The sequence below is a fragment of the Bos grunniens genome, chromosome 18, assembly GCF_055505025.1.
Source record: "Bos grunniens cultivar Pamir isolate PY7600 chromosome 18, Bosgru_T2T1.0, whole genome shotgun sequence".
Classification (NCBI taxonomy): domain Eukaryota; kingdom Metazoa; phylum Chordata; class Mammalia; order Artiodactyla; family Bovidae; genus Bos; species Bos grunniens.
Genome location: NC_141182.1, coordinates 15,342,137 through 15,362,461, shown reverse-complemented (window position 1 = coordinate 15,362,461; position 20,325 = coordinate 15,342,137). Strand labels below are relative to the sequence as shown.

General features: G+C 42.1%; 1 non-coding gene and 2 pseudogenes across 2 annotated transcripts in view; 2 read left to right on the top strand and 1 right to left on the bottom strand.

The window, feature by feature from the left end:
• Positions 1 to 1,381: 1,381 nt before the first annotated feature.
• Positions 1,382 to 2,609, bottom strand: LOC147353144 (branched-chain-amino-acid aminotransferase, mitochondrial pseudogene; annotated as a pseudogene).
• A 604-nt stretch (positions 2,610 to 3,213) lies between these two features.
• Positions 3,214 to 20,325, top strand: part of LOC147353141 (uncharacterized) — a 62,700-nt pseudogene continuing 45,588 nt past the window's right edge. Inside the window, exon 1 of the transcript XR_015146695.1 lies at positions 3,214 to 4,677. The product of XR_015146695.1 is annotated as an uncharacterized LOC147353141 (transcript). The remainder of the gene's footprint in view (positions 4,678 to 20,325) is intronic.
• LOC147353143 (small nucleolar RNA SNORA11) lies at positions 13,386 to 13,512 on the top strand. The gene has a single exon (XR_015146769.1). It is a non-coding gene; the product is annotated as a small nucleolar RNA SNORA11 (small nucleolar RNA).

Here is a 20,325-nt window from a genome sequence, read left to right as displayed (position 1 = left end):
CAGCCTCTCCCCACTCTTAGCTGTGTAACTTACCTCATATTCTGGATGGGGCCAGAAAGAAGTGGGCCTCTTTGGGAGTGTCCTGCACAGCTGGGGGAGAAGCTGGGCACTCACTCACATGCTCTCACTTGCTGCTGTGAAAGAAATTCCAGCCCTAGGAGGTCTCTTTTGCCTCTGAGACGTGCTACACTGAGGGAGGAATGGCACAAATAATGTAAAACTGCTTTTTTGGTCTTTAGTGGGTCTTTAGTGGATTTGCTTTTTGCTCCAAGGATGTGCTAGAACTTCTTCACTGGACTCCTGGACTTCCACAAAGATACCCTCACTTGTGCATGTTGTCAAAACTAGTGTTCTTTGAAGGGAGGATGGTAGAAAACTCCTACTCCACCATTTTGTTGCTGTTACCACTGTGGGTTATTCTACTGAATGGTTTTTGTATGTTGAACTTCCCTGAATTCTGAGAATAAATCTCATTTGGGTCATGACATATAAACCTTTCAATATGTTGCTAAATTTGGTTTGCTACTATTTTGTGAAGGATGAAAGGAGTGAAGTGCAAGTGTTAGTAGCTTAGTTGTGTCCAGTTCTTTGTGACCCCATGGACTGTAACCCACCAGGCTCCTCTGTCCATGGGATCCTCCAGGCATGAGTACTGGAGTGGGTAGTCATTCCCTTCTCCAGGGGATCTACCTGACCCAGGGATCAAACCCAGGTCTCAGATTCTTAACTATCTGAGCCACCAGGGAAGCTTTTTGGATTTTAATGTATCAGTGGAAGGGAGGAATGCAAGTACAGCAGTTAAGACTGAAGAACAAAAATTTAAGTTAGAAAGTTGGAAGAACATGTATTGTTATTTCATATTCTAACAATAATTATCAGTGAAAGAGACTATGAACTTGACATTGCACATATGTGAAAAATTATAATTAAATATTATACAAATGTTATAGAACAGTTTGAATTCACTTTACCTCAAAAGAAGATCCCCATACAGGAAAATCATGGATCTGGAATCAATTTATTTCACTGAAAGACATTTTAAATTCTAACCATTACTCTCTTGGATAAATTGTCAGATCTAGCTACTCATTAGGATTGAATATGAATTTCTTTTCTTGTTCCTTGGCATTTTTTTTTTTTCCCAAAATTGCAGCTAAAGGAAAAAACTCAATGGCAGCCCTGGGGAGATCCAGCCTGAAAACAGAGATGCAGATTTGGCGTCAAGGTGTTTCCTAAACATCTTGACTCCACAATCCTTGACCACACAATACAGAACAGAGGGCAGTACAGGTCCCCAAGGCCTGAGTGGCAGGGCTAGAGGCCAAGATGCCTGAGTCAGGCCCTTATGACTTTGGGAGTGTAATGTGGGGGCACCAGAGTCCCAGGTTCCTCCATCTTTTATTTCATATCACTTCAGGTGAGTCATTGGTATGGAGGTAAAGGTCCAACTGGGCTGGATGCTGCAGGTCGGTGGTCCCTGGAGTGAGTGGTTCGGCATAGCCTGCAGCACTGCACCGGGAACATCCTTTTGTGGGCTTTTGATCCCTACTGGATCGCCTTCAGCTCCTTATGGAAGTGGAGGATAAGCTCAGCCCATTTTCCTTAGTGGGAATGTGGAAATGCTTGCCTTGGTACAGGATTCGATGCATGTGGCAGACCTGACAAGCAGTTCCTCCAGCGCCTGCAGGAACATATTCATGGTGATCTTACACTCCACAGTCTGGAACTCACCCCAGGTCCGAGCCAGGTCCGGCAGACTCTGTCGGACTAATCAAGGCAAGATGACACGGTCCAGTGGTGGGATCACCAGTTCCAGCGCCCCATAGTTGTAGGTTCAGAAGACAAAGATGTTCATGGTGCCCACCTCGATGAATTGGAGGTCAGGCCCGTATAGCCAGAGGACCTGTTCGCAATCCTTCTTTTGTGCTTCCTGCTGCACGAACACAGTGGGCGCTTAATTTTCCCTCATCTTGCAGTCGCCGACCCCACCTACCCAGGCTCAGATGAAGGATGGATCCTCCAGGAGGGAGCCAGGGCTCAAGGCATAGCCAGGGGAAGATTGCAGACATGTAGTGAGGGCTCCTTCTGGATTACCACTGGCAGCACATAGAGGCTGGAGCCTATGTCCTCAGGAACCCAGTCCTTGTCTTCTTTCATTAGCCGGCGGATGCACTCCAACAACTCAGCTTTGTCAAAACTGCAGGCAGAGGCACAGAGCTGAACACAGCATGAGTTCCACGTTGAGCCAAGGTCGGAAGAGGCGCACGCGCTGGTCCCCCGTCTTTGAACGCGTTCAGGTCTTCTTCGAAGAGCTGCAGGGAGTAGTGGAGAGCCGAGCGGGCCGAGAGCAGAGTGAGGTTTTGGAAGGGCTGGATTTGGGGCTGACCCCAGCCCTTCTCCCTGTTCCGTCCCACTATCAGCATGTGATCGGTGAACACCTTCCTGAACAGCAGGGGCTGGCTGGGGTCAGGCTTCTTCTGAAGCTCCTGTGTCATTTCCAGCTGCCTGTCAGCAGCCTTGAAGCTGGATGAGGCATATCGTCTGGGACCACACAGAAGCCAAAGAACAGAGAGAAAATTTGGGGTCCAAATCTCTCTCCCTTCATCCCCTCTAAAGCCTTGTGCTCCTTTCTGAGGGGGCTCCTCCTCCTTTGAATATGAATTATGAAACTACATCATCAGTTCATTTTGGAGAAAGGGTAAGAATGAATCATGAATGTACTAAAATTGCTTTAAAATCTATTCTTCCATCACCATTAACATAGTTTAATGGTTTAAGATAGTTTTCCTGCCACAAGAACCCAGAGACAGTTTCGACGTAAATTTTTCTCTACAAGTGGTGCTTTTATCAATCCAAACTCATTTAGGTGAATGAGTAAACAAGAAACAACCTTATTTGTCACACTGAAAACTTTTTTTATACATTGTCTTTTTATATACATTGTCTTCATTCAAAGTGTGCTTACAGACATTAACATGTAGAGTAGAAATTTCACTAATGCCTTTGCTTTCCTTAAAATTGTAGAACAGATATCAGTGCAATACCCATTGTAATAAATGCTCATTGGCAAATTTTGTCAGAATGAAGTTTACTTTCTTAAATTATTTTCTTTGTTATGTTTGCTCCAATTGTTGAAATGTAATTTTTTAAGTGTAGTTTTATGGCTGTCGAATTCCACATTTAAAAAATGAACTTGTATTTTGTATATTTTTTTTTCACTTCATTTTACGAGTAATTTTTTTTTTCCTAAAAATACATGATGAATTTAAAACAAACTGGTCTTTCATTGTGGGCTCTTAAGTAGTAACCGGAGAAGGCAATGGCACCCCACTCCAGTAGTACTGGAAAATCCCATGGACTGAGGAGCCTGGGAGGCTGCAGTCCATGGGGTCGCTAGGAGTCGGACACGACTGAGCGACTTCACTTTCACTTTCATGCATTGGAGAAGGAAATGGCAACCCACTCCAGTGTTCTTGCCTGGAGAATCCCAGGGACGGGGGAGCCTGGTAGGCTGCTATCTATGGGGTCGCACAGAGTCGGACACGACTGAAGCGACTTAGCAGCAGCAGCAGCAGCAGCAGCAGCAGCAGCAGCAGCAGCAAGTAGTAACAGATCTAAACAGCTAGATGGTGTTTGAGGGCAGACAAATTGCGTATTATTCAAATTGCCCGATAGTGGGCCTTAGGCAATTATTCGTTAAACGAATGAATTTTTAATCCCCAACCCTGGGTCCAGGGCATTAATGACATCTCTACTCCAATTCCTCAATGATTAGACTTGCGAAACGGAAGTTTATCAAACATCAGGATCTGTGCCAAGCACCTCACTCTCCACCTGCTTTTCACTCTCTCTTCTTCCTCTCAGAGACGGGGCGTGCACAGCACCATGATCCTGCTGCTGCTGCTGCTGCTGCTAAGTCGCTTCAGTCGTGTCTGTGCTCAATACCACGACCCATTCGTTGGTCGAGCCCGACGCCCTTCACTGCGGAGTCGCGGCCAAGCCATGTCCCCATGCCGGCCTACAGGGGGCGTACCCATTGTTCAGCCAGAAGATCCAGGCCAAGTAATCTTGCGAGGAGCCGATCCCTGTGAATGGGAGCTGTGCCGCAGACCCTCAGAGCCGGCGCACGTCGTGCCTCGCCCCTTCGGCCCGCAGGCTCTGAGAGAGCTTGCGGACGCTCCCGCTCTTACTCGTCAGAGCCTGGGTCCGGCTAGCCTGGACCTGGCGGGCTGAGGCTGGGCGCCTGAGGTACGAGGGGCGAAGCCCGAGCCGCCGCAGCCGCTGCTGCTGCCGCTGCCTTCAGAGAAAAGCATGTCTGCAACTCGAGCTAAGAAAGTGAAGATGGCCACCAAATCATGCCCCGAGTGCGACCAACAGGTGGGCGTCGGGGGCCGGGCACCGAACACGCGGGCCAGCGGAGCGGGTGCGCGCGGGCAGGCGGCCGTTGCCTGTGGCCGTTGGCTGTGGAGAGGCCGCCTCGCCGGGGTCCTGGCGGCCGAGCGAGTGGGCCGGCCCTCGGGCTCTGTGGCCACCGCGGGAGCCCCGAACCGGCCCGGCCGAGCCGAGGGGTTGCCGGGGAAGCGCCCGGAGCCGCGGCCCGGCCGGTGTCCACCTGGCGGCGGTCAGACGGGCGAGTGTCGTGCCCTGTGGCTGGGCTGCGTGAGAGGGGGCGTGGGTTTACCCTGAGCAGACGGGGCGCCCTGTCCGGAGCCTCCCCGAGTCGTCTGGCCGGCTCCGGTGCAGCGGCAGGAGTGGGGCAGCGGCCCAAGTGGACGAGAACGGTCCCTCAGCCCCCTCCTGCCCCGACGAGAGTGCCTGATGTGCAAACTCCCAAGTCAGGGCTCCTGGCTCCCAAATCCCCCTCCTACCACTCAGGGTTGCTTTGTTCCCATTTCAGATGTGTACGGTGGACCCCCCAAACTGTCCCCCTGCCACCTGGGCGGATGCTTAAATGTGACAGTAAGGCCTGCAGTACAATGATGCTTTCCTCTTAGACTTAAATAATTGGTGATCTATATGCTTTTAAATAATTTGCATAATAGGAAAAGGAGTACGTCAAGGCTGTATATTGTCACCCTGCTTATTTAACTTATATGCAGAGTACATCATGAGAAACGCTGGGCTGGAAGAAGCACAAGCTGGAATCAAGATTGCCAGGAGAAATATCAATAACCTCAGATATGCAGATGACACCACCCTTATGGCAGAAAGTGAAGAGGAACTAAAAAGCCTCTTGATGAAAGTAAGAGTGGAGAGTGAAAAAGTTGGCTTAAAGCTCAACATTCAGAAAACGAAGATCATGGCATCTGGTCCCATCACTTCATGGGAAATAGATGGGGAAACAGTGGAAACAGTGTCAGACTATTTTTCGGGGCTCCAAAATCACTGCAGATGGTGACTACAGACATGAAATTAAAAGACACTTATTCCTTGGAAGGAAAGTTATGACCAACCTAGATAGCATATTCAAAAGCAGAGACATTGCCAACAAAGGTACTCTTGCCTGGAAAATCCCATGGATGGAGGAGCCTGGTAGGCTGCAGTCCATGGGGTCGCTAAGAGTCGGACATGACTGAGCGACTTCACTTTCACCTTTCACTTTCATGCATTGGAGAAGGAAATGGCAACCCACTCCTGTGTTCTTGCCTGGAGAATCCCAGGAACCGGGGAGTCTGGTGGGCTGCCGTCTATGGGGTAGCATAGAGTCGGACACGACTGAAGCCATTTAGCAGCAGCAGCAGCAGTCAGGGCTATGGTTTTCTCCTGTGGTCATGGATGGATGTGAGTTGGACTGTGAGGAAGGCTGAGCGCTGAAGAATTGATGTCTTTGAAGTGTGGTGTTGGAGAAGACTCTTGAGAGTCCCTTGGATGCAAGGAGATCCAACCAGTCCATTCTGAGGGAGATCAGCCCTGGGATTTCTTTGGAAGGATGATGCTAAAGCTGAAACTGCAGTACTTTGGCCACCTCATGCGAAGAGTTGACTCGTTGGAAAAGACTCTGCTGCTGGGAGGGATTGGGGGCAGGAGGAGAAGGGGATGACAGAGGATGAGATGGCTGATGACATCACTGACTCGATGGACGTGAGTCTGAGTGAACTCTGGGGGTTGGTGATGGACAGGGAGGCCTGGAGTGCTGCGATTCATGGGGTCGCAAAGAGTCGGACACAACTGAGCAACTGAACTGAACTGAATAGTCATTAATTTGGTCTAGTTTTTAGTAGACGCTTTAAAATACTAAGTCCCCATTAAAGTCCTATTTTTCTGAGTTCTCTCCTCTTATAATGTCGCATATTCTTCTAACTTTTTAAGAGGTGAATTTGCCTTATGTGGTTTCTTGAACTTTTAATATCTGCTTTCTAAACTAAATTCATTAGGTCATGCAGTGGCTTTATGATTGCTGTTGATCTGGGGTTCAGATAGACATTTAAACTTAAAAGCTCTCAGCTATGACAGTAAACACTGCATGTGGTGAGAACAGCATTAGAATCGTGGTCAGTAAGGATCCTCGCAGCATTCCTGAGGCTTTCTCTGCTTTCCTAAATGACAGCCCAGGTGTAAAGAAGAAGAAAAAAAGCTCATGCCAGTGGTTGCAAGTTGTCATGGCTTGGTAATTTCATGTTTCTTAGCCCATGAGCAAGGCCTTGACTTCCAAGGTTTTCCAAAGAATGGAATGATTATACTGCATTTAGGGAAGCCCAAAGCTGTGGCTTCTCACCAGGAGCCTTCCAGTCCAGATGCCAAAAAAGGGTCAGTTTTACTGTAAGCAGGATTGCTTATTAACACTGCTGCCATTCCATCTTTATTGGGCTGATAGGGTTAGAGGGATAGAAAGGTAACCAAAGGTATTTTTTCTCATGATGCAGTTTTGTTTACCCCTTACTAATGTGTTATACATAACCTAATGGAAAAAAATTTTTTACTGACTCCTATATGTATAAAATTTGATTATTCTTAACTAGAAAAAGTAATTCATTTCAAGCTCTCTCAATTAAAACCATTTGTAAGACATCTTTTATGCCAAAATGCAGACTTTAACATATGTTTCTTTTAAAATTATTACTTCTTTTTTTACTTTCTCTCTGAGCAAGAGAAATTTACTGCTTCTATTTTCTCTCAGCAGTGCTTTATTGTTTTCAAAGTATAGATTTTGTACATATTTGTGAAGTTTATCGTTGTGAATTTAATTTTTTGGATGCTACTATAAGTGGAATTGTTTTAAATTTTTCATTTTATCTATGTTCATTAATTATATATAGAAATAAAATTTATTTTTTTATTGAAAAATATAAAATTCACCATATAAACCATTTTAAAGTATATATATACTTCAGTGGCATAATATATTCACAGTATGGTATAACCATCACCACTGTCTAGTTCTAGAATATTTTCATCATTTCAAAATGAGACCCTGTTTTCAATTAAGCACTCGCTTCCTGATTCATGCTCCTTCTAGTCCCTAGTAACTACGAATTTGCTTTCTGTTTCTGTAGATTTGCCTATTATTGATATTTCATATAAATGGAGTCATGCAATGTGTCCTTTGATATCTGACTTCTTTCATTTAGTTTATCCATATTGTACTATATATCAGTACTTTGTTCTTTTTTATGGCCAAATGACATTCCATTGTATGGATAGTTCACATTTTGTTAATCCATTCGGCAGTTGATGGACATTTTGGTGGTTTCCACCTTTCGCTTATTGTGAATAGTGCTGCTGTTAATATTCATGTCCAATTGTGTGTGTGTTTAATATATCTTTCTAGGGCATTACTACTCAATTTTTGTTTTTTGGCTGCGCCGTGTGGCTTATAGGATCTCAATTCCCCAACCAGGGATTGAACCTGGACCATGGCAGTGAAAGTGCTGAATCCTAACCAGTAGACCACCAGGGAACTCCCACAAGTTTTAACATCTGTTTTCATTTATTATATTCCCATGAATGAAGCAGCATGATCATACTGTAATTCTGCATTTAACTTATTGAGGAACTGCCAAACTGTCATTCACAGGAGTTGTTGCATTTTATATTCCCACCAACATCAAATGAAAGTTCTAATTTTCCCACATCCTCACTCATACTTGTTATTTTTCATTTTTTAAAAGAATTAGTGTAGTTTGACACCAAAAAAAAAGAAGGAAAATTGTCATGTTCAAAAAGCTTTAAGCTGCAGTGTTGGCTCTTTACAACCGTAACCAAATCCAACAATGGAGAAAAATGGATACTATGATATTTTCCTAGTTCTGGAGGTTCCTCTGAAATGTAATTTCCTAGAGCTTGTTATTAATTTAACAAATATTTATTACGTACTTGCTTTGTGTCAGAGACTGTTCCAGTTCAGGAAATAAAACAGTGAATAAAAGAGACAAATAGTCCTTTCTGCTTGGGGAGGTGGGATTAGAATAGTCATCCTAGTACATGTGAACTGGGATGTCATTGTGGTTTGCATTTCCCTAATAAAGACATTGAACATCTTTTCATGTGTTTCTTGGTCATTTATATTTGTTCTTTGGAGAAATATCTATTCAGGTTCATCGCCCATTTTTTTAAAAATTAATTTTATTTATTTTTGGCTGCACAGGCTTTTTTCTAGTTGCAGCAAACAGGGACTACTCTTCAGTAGTGGTGCTCAGGCTTCTCTTGAGGTGGCTTCTTGTGGGGCACAGGCTCTAGGGTGTGTGGGCTTCAGTAGTTGTAGTACATGGGTTCAGTAGTCGTGATTCCCAGGCTCTGGAGCACAGGCTCAATAGTAGTGGCACACAGGCTTACTTGCTCTGCAGCATGTGGGATCTTTCTGGATCAGGGATCCAACTTGTGTCTCCTGCATTTGCAGGCAGATTCTTTACCACTGAGCCACCAGGAAAGCCCTCATTGCCAATTTTTAATTGACTTGTCATTTGGGTTGTTTTATTTGAGTTCTAAGTGGTTTTGTATATCTTGGATACTAGATCCTTCAGTTCAGTTCAGTTCAGTTGCTCAGTCATGTCTGACTCTTTGCAACCCCATGGACTGTAGTACGCCAGGCTTCCCTGTCCACCACCAACTTCTGGAGCTTGCTCAAACTCATGTCTATCGAGTCAGTGATGCCATCCAACCATCTCATCCTCTGTTGTCCCCTTCTCCTCCTGCCTTCTATCTTTCCCAGGATCAGGGTCTTTTCCAAAGAGTCAGTTCTTCGCATCAGGTGGCCAAAGTATTGGAGTTTCAGCTTGAACATCAGTCCTTCCAAATAACACTCAGGACTGATTTCCTTTAGGATGGACTGGTTGGATCTCCTTGCAGCCCAAGGGACTCTCAAGAGTCTTCTCCAACACCACAGTTCAAAAGCATCAGTTCTTTGGTGCTCAGCTTTCTTTATGGTCCACATACATGACTACTAGAAAAACCATAGCTTTGACAAGACGGATCTTTGTTGACAAAGTAATGTCTCTGCTTTTTAATATGCTGTCTAGGTTGGTCATAGCTTTTCTTTCAAGGAAAAGTGTCTTTGAATTTCATGGTTGCAGTCACCATCTGCTGTGAATTTAGAGCCCAAGAAAATAAAGTCTATCACTGTTTCCATTGTTTCCATATCTATTTGCCATGAAGTGATAGGACCCGATGCCATGATCTTCATTTTTTGATTGTTGAGTTTTAAGCCAGCTTTTTTACTCTCCTCTTTCACTTTCATCAAGAGGGTCTTAAGTTCCTCTTTGCTTTCTGCCATAAGGGTGGTGTCATCTGCATATCTGAGCTTATTGATATTTCTCCCAGCAATCTTGATTCCAGCCTGTGCTTCATCCAGCCCAGCATTTTGTATGATGTACTCTGGTGCTGCTGCTGCTGCTAAGTCACTTCAGTCATGCCTGACTCTGTGCGACCCCAAAGACGGCAGCCTACCAGGCTTCCCCGTGCCTGGGATTCTCCAGGCAACTGGAGTAGGTTGCCATTTCCTTCTCCAATGCATGAAAGTGAAAAGTGAAAGTAACGTCGCTCAGTCGTATCCGACTCTTAGCGTCCCTATGGACTGCAGCCTACCAGGCTCCTCTGTCCATGGGATTTTCAAGCTAAATAAGCAGGGTGACAATATAGAGCCTTACTGTACTCCTTTCATAATTTGGAACCAGTCTGTTCCGTGTCTGGTTCTAACTGTTGCTTCTTGACCTGCATACAGATTTCTCAGGAAGCAGGTAAGATGATCTGGTATTCCCATCTCTTTAAGAATTTTCCACAGTTTGTTGTGATCCACACAGTCAAAGTCTTTAGTGTAGAAGTAGATGTTTTTCTGAATTCTCTTGCTTTTTCTATGATCCATTTGATCTCTGGTTCCTCTGCCTTTTCTAAATTCAGCTTGAACATCTGGAAGTTCTCGGTTCATGTACTGTTGAAGCCTCACTTGGAGAATTTTGAGCATTACTTTGCTAGCGTGTGAGATGAGTGACTTATCAGACATGATTTGCAAATATTTGCTAATACCCATTATGTGGGTTGTCTTTTTACTCTCTTGATGGTACCCTTTGATGCACAAAAGTTTTTCATTTTGATGTAGTCCAATATGTGTATTTTTTCTTTCATTGCTTGTGCTTTTTGGTGCCGGCACCAAGAAACTATTGTCTGACCCAACATTATAAAGATTTACCCTTTCTCTCATCTAAGAGTTTTACAGCTTTTGTTGTTATATGTATGTCCTTGATTCATTCTGAGTTGATTTTTGTATATGGTGTGAGGTAAGAGCTCAGCTTCATTGTTATATGTGCATATTTCACTGTTCTAGCATCTTTAGTCGAGACTAGTTTTTCCTCATTGTGCGGTCTTGGCACCATTGTCGAAAGTCAGTTGACAGATTAATGCATTTATTTCTGAACTCTCAATTCTATTCCATTGATCTATATGTCTGTTCTTATTGCCAGCATTACACTCTTTAGTTTTTCTTTTCTTACTGATACACAGGATTCTTTTAAAGACTGTTTAAAAAAATTGAAATATAGTTGATTTACAATGTTGTGTTAGTTTCAGGTATACAGCAAAGTGATTCAGGTGTATGTGTGTGTATATTTATATATCTTTTTTCAGATTTTCCCATTATAGGTTATTGCACAATATTGAATATAGTCCTTGTGCTATACAGTAGGTCCTTGTTTTTTTTTTTTTTATTTTATATATAGTTATGTGTATCTGTTCATCACAAACTTCTAATTTTTCCCCCTTCCCTTTTTGGTATCTTTCAGTTTATTTTCTACGTCTGTGAGTTTGTTTCTGTTTTGTAAATAAGTTCATTTTGTATCATTTTTTTAAGATTCCACAAATAAGTGGCATCATATAGTATTTGTCTTTCTCTGATTTACTCTACTTCATATGATAATTTTTAGGTCCATCCATGTTGCTGATAATTCTATTTTAGGAGGAGTATTACCACATCTTTATCCATTCATCAATTAATGGACACTTAGGTTGCTTCCATGTCTTCACTATTGTACATAGCACAGCTATAAACATAGGGGTACATGTGTCTTTTCGAATTAGAGTGTTGTTTGGGTATGTATGCCCAGGAATGGGATTGCTGGATCATATGGTAACTCTAGATTTTGAGGTCCCTCCACACTGTTTTCCATTATGTTTACATTCCCACCGAAACTGTTAAGAGGGTTCACTTTTCTCCACATCCTCTCAAGCATTTATTGTTTGTAGAATTTTTTGATGATGGCCATTCTAACTGTGAGGTGTTACCTCACTGTAGTTTTGATTTGCATTTCTCTTAACACTTAGCAACGCTGAGCATCTTTTCAGGTGCCTGTATTGGCCATCTGTATATCTTCTTTGGAGAAATATCTATTTAGGTCTTCTTCCCATTTATTCAGAGAAGGTGATGGCACCCCACTCCAGTACTCTTACCTGGAAAATCCCATGGATGGAGGAGCCTGGTAGGCTGCAGTCCATGGGGTCATGAAGAGTCAGACATGACTGAGTGACTTAACTTTCACTTTTCACTTTCATGCATAGGAGAAGGAAATGGCAACCCACTCCAGTGTTCTTGCCTGGAGAATCCCAGGGACGGGGTAGCCTGGTGGGCTGCCATCTATGGGGTCGCACAGAGTTGGACACGACTGAAGTGACTTAGCAGCAACAGCCCATTTATTAATTGAATTGTTTGTTTTTTTGATATTGAGCTGTAGGAGCTGTTTATGTATTCTGGAAATTAAGCCCTTGTCAGTCACATTATTTGCAAATATTTTCTCCCATTCCATAGGTTGTCTTTTCATTTTGTTTACAGTTTTCTGTGCAAAAGCTTGTATATTTGATTAGGTCCCATTTGTTTACGTTTGCTTTTATTTCTATTGCCTTGGAAGACTGATCTAAGAAATGTCAGAGAATATTTTGCGTATGTTTTCTTCTAGGAATTTTATGGTGTCATGTCTTATATTTAAGTCTTTAAGCCATTTTGAGTTTGTGTTTGTGAGGGAGTGTTCTAACTTCATTGATTTACGTGTGACTGTCCTGCTTTTCCAACCCTACTTGCTGAAGAGACTGTCTTTTCTCCATTGTATATTCTTGTCTCCTTTGTCTAGAATTAATTTTTAAAGACTTTTTAAAAATTGAGGTGTAATTAAGGGGGGATGGGCAATATAGGGGTAGGAGATTAAGAACTACAAGCTGTCATGTATAAATAAGCTAAAAGGATATATTGTATAATGGCATATAGACAGTATTTTATAACTACTGTAAATGGAGTACAACCTTTAAAAATTTTGTATCACTATTTTATTATATACATGTAGCATATAACATTGTACATCAACTATAATTCAGTTTTAGAAATTAAGGTGTAATAGTGTATAATATACATAATTATGATTACATGTTGTTTAGTTGCTAGGTCGTGTCCAACTCTTTTGTGACCCTATGGACTGTAGGCTGCCAGGCTCCTCTGTTCATGGGATTTCCAAGGCAAAAAGACTGGAGTGGGTAGCCATTTCTTTCTCTAGGGGATCTTCTGGACTCAGGGATCAAACCCCTGTCTCCTGCATTGGCAGGCGGATTCTTTACCACTGAGCCACCAGGAAGTCATATATATTACAAACATAATTATAAATTTAATATATAATTTTGGAGAAAATAATTGCAAATGATATGACTGACAAAGGCTTAATTTCCAGAATATATAAACAGCTTATCCAACTCAAGAACAAAAAAAGAAGCAACCCAGTGAAAAATAGGGAGAAGACCTAAGTAGATATTTTTCCAAGAAAGACATACAGATGGCCAATAGGCACATGAAAAGATGCTTATAATCACTAATTATTAGAGAGATGCAAATCAAAACTACAATGAGGTACCACCTCACTTTAGTCAGAATGGCCATCATTTAGAAGTCTGGGGTAGGGGACTTTTAGTTTTTAGCTACTCTGTAGCTCAGAGTAGGGGGCCTGAAGAAATGGCTCCTTTGTTTACAACACACCCAACAGGAATCTGGGTTCATTGTAACAAGAGGCACAAAATTTCTGGCCTTCTATGAATGAGTATCCAACACATGTCCCCCTGTACCTCCACGTGGCTGCTGGGCAGGACCAGTGGGACAGGGCTCAATATTTGAAGGAAAGCTACAATATTTAGTAGGTGAGTTTGCCACCTAGAGTCTATTTGGTCCATACATGGGTATGCCATGAGCGATCTTACAGACATAAAAGCTTTGAACCTCTCTGTTTAAGGGAAAAGAAAGAAAAAAAAAATAGGTTCTATATGCTATTCTGGAAAAGACAAAACTATGGAGACAATAAAAAGATCAGTGCCAGGAGTTTGAGGGGAGTGAAGGGGAGATGAATACACAGATACAGAAGTTTCTACGAGCAGTGAAAATACTTTGAATGACATTATAATGATGGTTATATGTCATCAAAGTTTTGTCCAAATCCATAGAATGTGGAACACTATTCATTTCATTAAAGGGAAACCTAAAGGTGAATTGTGGACTTTGACTTTGGTGCTATGTGTCAATGTAGTTCATCCTTGTTTGTTTTTTTTTTAAAGGTACTAATCTGTTGATATTGGTTGTGCATGTGAGGAGAGGGGTGATATGGGGAATTTGCCTTCCTGTCAGTTTTGTTGTAAACCTAAAACTTCTTTTAAAAAGTCTCAAAAAAATTAACATTCAGGATAGAAGTTTTTGGCAAAACTTTTGTTTCACTTTTATAAATATATGCATATTATATGTGTGTATGTGTTTGTTGGATTGTGATTTTTTTTTAAACATCAAAAAATTTCTAGGCCACTGTAGTTAAATTATACTGGCAAATAAAAGCACAAATTAACCTAAAAAAAAGTCTACAAGTAATAAACGTAAGAGAAGGTGTGGAGAAAAGGGAACACTATGGTTTGGAATGTAAAGTGGTACAGCTACTGTGGACAACAGTGTAGAGGTTCCTCAAAAACTAAAAACAGAATTACCATATGATCCAGCAAGCCCACTCTTGGGCATGTAGCCAGATAAAACTATAATTTGAGAAGATATCTGAACCCCTATGTTTATTGTAGCACTATAAACATGGAAGCAACCTAAGTATCCATCAACAGATGAATGGGTAAAGAAGATGTGGTCTATCTATACCATGGAATATTACTCATTCTAAAAAAGTATGAAATAATGACATTTCCTGCAACATGGATGGATCTAGGGATTATCATACTAAACGAAGTAAGTCAGAGAAATACAAATACCATATGATATCACTTGTATGTGGAATCTGAAATACAACACAGATGAACATATCTATGAAACAGAAACAGATTCACAGACGTGGAGAACAGACTTATAATTGCCAACAGGGGTTGTACGGGAGAAGGATTGGGAGTCTGGAATTAGCAGGTGCAAACTGGTGTATATATAATGGATAAACAACAAGGTCTTCCTGTGTAGCACAGGGAGCTATATTCAATTTCCTGTGATAAACCATAATAGAAAAGAATATGAAAAATAATGTATATGTATAACTGAATTACTTTGCTGTACAGCAGAAATTAACATTGTGAATCAACTATAATAAATATTTTAAAAATTGACGTAATGTTATATTAGTTATTTGTATTAGTAATAGCACTGGGTTAGTTTCAGGTGTATAATATAATGATTTGGTATTTGTATATATTTTGAAATGAACACACAGTAAGACTTTATTTATAGCAGTTTTAGGTTCAACCAAGTTGAGAAGACGATACAGAGATTTCTTATATATCCTTTGCCCTCCCACATGCATAGCCTCCTTCATGATTGCATCTTCCACTAGACTGGTAAATTTGTTAAAATTGATGACTCTACATTGACACATCATTGCCACCTGAAGTCCATAGTTTACATTATGGTTCACTCTTGGTGTTGTACATTCTGTGTGTGAATAAATATATAATGACATGTACCACCATTACATATATAATAAATATAATAAATATATAATGACATGTACCACCATTACTGTGGAAAATTCTGAAAGAGATGGGAATACCAGACCACCTGACTTGCCTCTTGAGAAACCTATATGCAGGTCAGGAAGCAACAGAACTGGACATGGAACAACAGACTGGTTCCAAATTGGGAAAGGAGTACGTCAAGGCTGTATATTACCCTGCTTATTTAACTTATATGCAGAGTACATCATGAGAAACACTGGGCTGGAAGAAGCACAGCTGGAATCAAGATTGCCAGGAGAAATATCAATAACCTCAGATATGCAGATGACACCACCCTTATGGCAGAAAGTGAAGAGGAACTAAAATGGCTCTTGAAGAAAGTGAAAGTGGAGAGTGAAAAAGTTGGCTTAAAGCTCAACATTCAGAAAACTAAGATCATGGCATCTGGTCCCATCACTTCATGGGAAATAGATGGGGAAACAATGGAAACAGTGTCAGACTTTACTTTTTTGGGCTCCAAAATCACTGCAGATGGTGATTGCAGCCATGAAATTAAGACGCTTACTCCTTGGAAGGAGAGTTATGGCCAACCTAGATAGTATATTCAAAAGCAGAGACATTACTTTGCCAACAAAGGTCCGTCTAGTCAAGGCTATGGTTTTTCCAGTGGTCATGTATGGACGTGAGAGTTGGACTGTGAAGAAAGCTGAGTGCCGAAGAATTGATGCTTTTGAACTGTGGTGTTGGAAAAGACTCTTGAGAGTCCCTTGGACTGCAAGGAGATCCAACCAGTCCATCCTAAAGGAGATCAATCCTGGGTGTTCATTGGAAGGAATGATGCTAAAGCTGAAACTCCAATACTTTGGCCACCTCATGCGAAGAGTTGACTCATTGGAAAAGACCCTGATGCTGGGAGGGATTGGGGGCAGGAGGAGAAGGGGACGACAGAGGATGAGATGGCTGGATGGCATCACCGACTCGATGGACATGAGTTTGGGTAGACTCCAGGAGTTGGTGATGGACAGGGAGGCCTGGCATGCTGTGATTCATGGGGTCGCAAAGAGTCGGACACGACTGAGCGACTGAATTGAACTGAAAAACCATTACAATATCACTGAATATTTTCACTGTCCTAAAAATCCTCTGTGTTTTGCCTGTTCATCCCTTCTTCCCCGTGATCCCTGGGAACCACTGATGTGTTTACCATCTCCTTAGTTCTGCCTTTTCCAGAATGTCAGATAGTTGGAATCATACTGGGTGTAACCTTTTCAGATTGGCTTCTTTCACTTAGTAATATCTCTTTAAGCTTCCTCCATGTCTTTTCAGGGCTGGATAGCTCTTTTTTTTTTTTTTTTTTAGAGAATAATATTCCATTTTCTGGAAGTTCCACAGTTTATCCATTTGCCTACTGAGGGACATCTTGATTGTGTGCAAGTTTTGGCAACTATGAATTAAGCTGTTTTAAACATTGTGTTCAGGTTTCTGTGTGGATATAAATTTTTAACTGTTTCAGTTGAATATCAGGAAGCATAATTTCTGGACTGTAAGATAAGAGTGTGTTTAGATGTGTAAGAAATTGCCGAACTGTCTTCTAACGTGGCTGTAGCATTTTGCATTCACACCAACAATGAATAAGTGTTCCCATTGCTTTATGTCCTTGTCAGCCTTTGGTGTTGTCAGTGTTCCCGATTCTGGCTATTCTAATAGATGTGTACTGGAGTCTTAGGAAACATTACTATGAAAAAAGTGAGACAAAATTCCAGCTGAGCTATTTAAAATCTAAATAATGATGCTGTTAAAGTGCTTCACTCAGTATGTCAGCAAATTTGGAAAACTCAGCAGTGGCCACAGGACTGGAAGAGATCAGTTTTCATTCCAGTCCCAAAGAAGGGCAATGCCAAAAATGTTCAAACTACTGTACAATTGTGTTCACTTCACATGCTAGCAAGGTTATGCTCAAAATCCTTCCAGTTAGGTTTAAGCAGTACATGAACTGAGAACTTCCAAATGTACAAGCTGGGCTTCAAAGAGGCAGAGAAATCAGAGAACAAATTGCCAACATTTGTTGGGTCATGGAGAAAGCAAGGGAGTTCCAAAAAACATCTACTTATGCTTCAATGACTATGCTAAAAACTTTGACCATGTGAATCTCAACAAACTGTGGAAAATTCTTAGAGATGGGAGTGCCAGATCACCTAACCTGTGTCCTGAGAAACTGTATGTGGGTCAAGAAGCAACTGGACATGGAACAACTGACTGGTTCAAAATTGGGAAAGGAATACAATGAGGCTGTATATTATCACCCTGCTTTATTTAACTTACATGCAGAGTACACCATGCAAAATGCTAGCTGGATGAATCACAAGCTGGAATCACGATTACTGGGAGAAATATGAACAGCCTCATATTTAGGTGATACTACTCTAATGGCAGAAAGTGAAGAACTAAAGAGCCTCTTGAGGGTGAAAGAGGAGAGTGAAAAAGCTGGCTTAAAACTCAACATTCAAAAAACTAAGATCATGGTATCCAGTCCTATCACTTCATGGCAAATAGATGGGGAAAAAGTGGAAATAGTGACAGAGACCATGTTCTTGGGGTCTAAAATCACTGTGGATGGTGACTGCAGCCACGAAAGTAAAAAACACTTGCTCCATGTATAAAGTTGTCTCTCGGGTTGTTGGAAGAGGGTGTTTGCTATGACTAGTGTGTTCTCTTGGCAAAACTCTGTTAGCCTTTTCCCTGTTTCATTTTGTACTCCAAGGCCAAACTTGCCTGTTACTCCAGGTCTCTTGACTTCCTACTTTTGCATTCCAATCTCCTATAGTGTAAAGTAGATCTTTTTTTGGTGTTAGTTCTAGAAGGTCTTGTAGGTCTTCACAGAACTGGTCAACTTCAGCTTCTTCAGCATCAGTGGTTGGGGCATAGACTTGAATTACTGTGATGCTGAATCGTTTGCCTTGGAAACAAACAGATCATTCTGCTGTTTTTGAGACTGCACCCAAGTACTACATTCCGGACTCTTTTTTGTTGCTTATGAGGGCTACTGCATTTCTTATATGGGATTCTTGCCCACAGTAGTAGATATAATGGTCATCTGAACTAAATTCACCCATTCCCGTCCATTTTAGTTCACTGATAGGTCCTAAGATGTTAATGTTCAGTCTTGCCATCTCCTGCTTGACCACATCCAATTTTCCTTGATTCATGGATCTAACATTTCAGGTTCCTATGCAATATTGTTCTTTACAGCATCAGACTTTACTTTCACCACCAGACACATCCATAGCTAAATGTCTTTTCTGCTTTTGCCCAGCCACTTCATTCTTTCTGAGCTGTTAGTAATTGCCCTCTGCTCTTCCTCAGTAGCTTGTTGGATACCTTCCAACCTGTGGGGCTCATCTTCCAGTGTCATACTTTTTGCCTTTTCATACTGTCTCTGGGGTTCTCCAGGCAAGAATACTGGAGTGGATTGCAATTTCCTTCTTGAGTGGACCATGTTTTGTCAGAACTCTTCACTATGACCCATCCATTTTGGGTCCCCTGCACAGCATGGCTCATAGCTTCATTGAATTATGCAAGTCCCTTTGCCGTGATAAGGCTGCAATCCATGAAGGGGATTGACCCTCTTGGCAGTGTTCAAATAAGCATAATATCATTTTGGCTTTTTGAGCTTTTGAAGACAACACATTTCTCATTTATAAATTTTACTTAAGCCTATTTATGCTATTACTTACAGATACCTTGAATGGAGATTTTATAACAAAATGCTCTGAAATTTTGTCCAGGTTGAAAAAAACATGCAGTCCCCTTATGTCTTGGTGCTCGCATGGTTCACTGAACCCAAGGTAGATAAGGTGCGACTGGGGAAGCTGGAAGAAGACTCGAGGAGCTGTGGGGACTGCAGACATGTTTATTCTCTCTGGGCAACAGCAGCCAGGAGTCCTCAAATAGCACTGATATACTAAGAACAAAAGTGGCCCATGGTCAAGTGGGGGTGCAGGCACAGTGCTCCAGCTGCTACATAACCATGCAAGGTCAGCAACGTTGTTTACAGAACATAGGTAAGAGGGCGTGAGGGAGTGGGGCAGGAGAGCCTGACTGATGCCATGTTGCCTAAATACTTTCCCCACACCTTAGTTCCCCCAAAGACCTCTTCACTGCAGAGGCTTTAGCAACTTCTTCCTTTGCTGCCTAAAGTCTCTCGGCTACCCATTATGGCCATAAATTGTCTGGAAACTTTTGATGCAAGAAGTTGCCCTCCTTGATCCTATGCTATACACCATTAGTAGTAATTGTTGGCTACATACTGATTTTACTGGAAAATCTGATAGGTCCTAAGACCATGACCCTTCCTCCTCAGATGCCTATTATGCCTTAGTGCCGAGGTCCAGCCTCGGCTGATCCAGGGAGTTCGAAGCGGGGACGGCATCGGCGAGGGTCAGGATACGATAGCTTCAATTAGATATTAATTAGAGATATAAAGAGTAATAGAATAAGGATAGCTCAGTAGGAAAATTCAGTGGAGAAAAGAGGCTGAGTAGCTTGGTTTACGCGGGGGACCAATAAAACTTCAAGACAAGAAGCTTGCACCACTTACGTAGGCCGCAGGCGTCCTTCCGTTCTCCCGAAGGAGAGGAGACACTGAGGCCTCCCCGGTCGGATCTTAGAAGCCCAGGCAAAATTAGTAAGCTTGGTGGGTTCCGCGCTCCAGATGGAGACTCAGCCAGAGGGAGAGAGAGACATGGGGAGACCAGTATTTTGAGAAACTGATCCCAATTCTTTATTTTCCAGAGTCTGTTTTTATACACTGAGATGTTATACAAAAGTCACGTGGGGACAGCAGTCCTGACTTTTATTAAAGTCAGGTGCTTCACACAAATGTATACAGAGGTCTTAGGGGTGTTACATCATCTTCTGGCCAGGGGGGCCTGCTGACAATTTACG